This window comes from Mastomys coucha, unplaced genomic scaffold, assembly GCF_008632895.1.
Source record: "Mastomys coucha isolate ucsf_1 unplaced genomic scaffold, UCSF_Mcou_1 pScaffold9, whole genome shotgun sequence".
Classification (NCBI taxonomy): Eukaryota; Metazoa; Chordata; class Mammalia; order Rodentia; family Muridae; genus Mastomys; species Mastomys coucha.
The window spans coordinates 107,373,320-107,375,866 of record NW_022196915.1 but is presented as its reverse complement, the minus strand read 5'-3'; the positions used below and the strand labels follow the sequence as shown (position 1 = coordinate 107,375,866).

General features: G+C 48.8%; 1 long non-coding RNA gene across 2 annotated transcripts in view; it reads right to left on the bottom strand.

The window, feature by feature from the left end:
* LOC116084256 overlaps positions 1 to 2,547 on the bottom strand; it is a 2,785-nt gene extending 238 nt beyond the window's left edge. Inside the window, exons 1-2 of one of the 2 annotated variants that reach the window (XR_004116055.1) lie at positions 1,854 to 2,547; positions 777 to 963 (exon numbers count right to left, since the gene is read on the bottom strand). This is a non-coding gene — a long non-coding RNA (uncharacterized LOC116084256). The remainder of the gene's footprint in view (positions 1 to 776; positions 964 to 1,853) is intronic. The other variant, XR_004116054.1, reaches the window with a different exon arrangement.

Genomic DNA, 2,547 nt, shown 5'->3' with positions numbered 1-2,547 from the left:
AAAAAAAAGCTGGGTTAAACCAGTTAGACAACCTTAAGAGAGAAAAAGAAAGAAAGGAAGGAAGGAAGAGAGGAAGGAAGGAAGGAAGGAAGGAAGAAAAAGAAAAGAAAACCCCAACTTGTCTTCACTGCTTCCCAGATAGATGTACGACCCACAATGTTTGTCCTCCTCTTGCATCTCTTTCTTTAAGCATTGCTTACTTTCCTTCTCTATTATTTATTGCACGTGTGTCAGAGGACAACTTACAAGAGTTGGTTCTCTCCTTCCACCACGTAGGTCTCAGGCGGGATCAGGCGTGGAGGTGAGGGTTTTTATAGGCTAAACCATCTCACTAGTTTCCTTTGCCTCTAATCTCAAGAGAGAACATTTTGTTATCCACATAAAGAATTCCCCCCCTAGAGCTCCTCAGATGCCCCAAGACCCTAACCTAGGGAACATGTCTGTTTGCTTTTTGTTTGGTATGCCTATGAGGAATCTACAAGAATGTAACAATTGGGGGGAGGGGGGCTGAGCGTGGCACTGCAGAGCCTTTAACCCCAGCAGCGGCAGGTAGATCTTTAAGCCTGATCTACAAAGGAAGTTCCAGCTAGACCCTGTCTCAACATCTTCCCTTCTAAAACTGTCTGAAACTGATGGAGACTCCTCCGTGGTTACTGAGTTCCATGTGGAGTCTAAAGAGGTTGTCTGCTTTAATTTAACTCAGTGTGCTGTGGTTCCAGTCTAGAAGTCTGGTTCTGTTTCCAAGTAAGAGGTCCCCTATGAAAAAGTCATCTCACCTTGGCCAATCTCTAGTTGTGGCTGAGCGCAGCTTTGCAGTCACCTGCACATGGCCTGGTCATCAGATCAGCAACGGGCAGGTCCTCTAGGCGAGTCTGTGGAACCATGTGCATACTACAAAAGAGTGGACCTCATTCCTCAGGCCTCAGGCTGCCTCGGCCTGGCTCACACACTGCAGAGCCTATCCTCCAAAGGAGAGAGAGATACAGGGAAGAGTATGGATTGATGGATTTCTCCAAACGTTTAAAATGATTCTTTGTTTGGTTGATTGGTTTTGTTGTTGTTGGTGGTGGTTTTCAAGACAGGGTTTACCTGTATAGCCCTGGCTATCCTAGAACTTGCTCTGTAGACCAGATGGGCCTTGAACCCACAGAGATCAACCTGCTTCTGCCTTTTGAGTGCATGTACCTTCACTCCCTGGCGGCGTTTTAAATTCTTTTTTTTTTTCTTTCATTAATTAATTTATTTATTCACTTTACATCCCAGTCAAAGATGCCCCTCCTCTCCTCCCAGTCCCACCCTCACAAATGCCTCCTTCTTTATCTCCCCTCCTTCTCCTCAGAGAGGGGCTTCCCCCTTGGATACTGTCTTGGGACATCAAGTCACAGCAGGACTAAGTGCATCCTCTCCCGCTGAGGCCTGACCAGGCAGGCCAAATAAGGGAAAGGGGGCATTTTAAATTCTTAATTCAAGCTTCTGTTCTTATAACTACTGTGTGTATTTTAATATATAACATTATTTTATGGATTTGTCCATTTTTAGATATCCAACAGCCATATTTTATTTTTTGAGACAGGGTCTCACTATGTAGACTTAGCTAATATGGAACTCACTATATAGAGGAAGTTGGCTTCGAACTAACAGAGGTCCACCTGCCTCTGCTTCCTAAGTGCTGGGATTATCGGCGTGGGCCAGGGGTATTTCTATTTGAAGCTAGCTGTGGATAGCTCTGTGACTTTTGGACAGTTGTCTGGCACCCAGTGAACTCAACAGGTGTTGGCTGAATATGAATTTAGTTAAATATTCGTGAGCGCGGTAATTCCCCTTAAGAACTTCGGGGGAATATATTTACTCACTTCTGCTTCTTTCTTACTGTGGGGATTAGAATTTATGGTTTTCTCTCGCAGAGATGCAAAGAAATCCACAAAGTTGCTTGTGGCATCTGGGAGAATGTTAACTAGGAAACTGGCCAGGCAGAAGACCTGGATCTTCCCAGGTCCTATGGCTTACAGATCCGTCATCTTTAGGGAGTGGAACTCAGATCCAGTACACCAGGACTCGCCAGACTTGCCTAGCGTGTGGAGGCTCCCCCCAGAATTCTTTATGTATGGCCCAGGAGCCAACTTCGGTGTTGGCGACACACCCGGTCGACGGGTCCCCAAGACCGGCTATGGGCCCCCGCGCAGGTGTCCGGCCTGTGCTCGGGGTGCGCGGGGGCCCAGGAGCCCCAAGAAAGACGTTATTGTTACACTGTAACGAGTCTGATTAACACGCTCCTGACACTTTCTCTTAGTTTCTTCGGCTCCTAGCAACCGGGCACAAAGGCGAAGGATTGTCCCGGGCTCCGCGAGGACACGGGCAGCCTTTGATCTCGCACCATTACAGCCTGGCTGCGCGACAGGCTCGCGGGGTCCAGGAGGCCCGCAGTCCTGGCCACTGGGCCACAGGGATCCCCTCACTGCGGCCCCAGCCTGGCTTGGCCGGGCCGCTGCGCCCCAGCACTGCTCCACCGGTGTAAGTCATCGCGCAGGGAAGGGCAGCGGCTTCCCA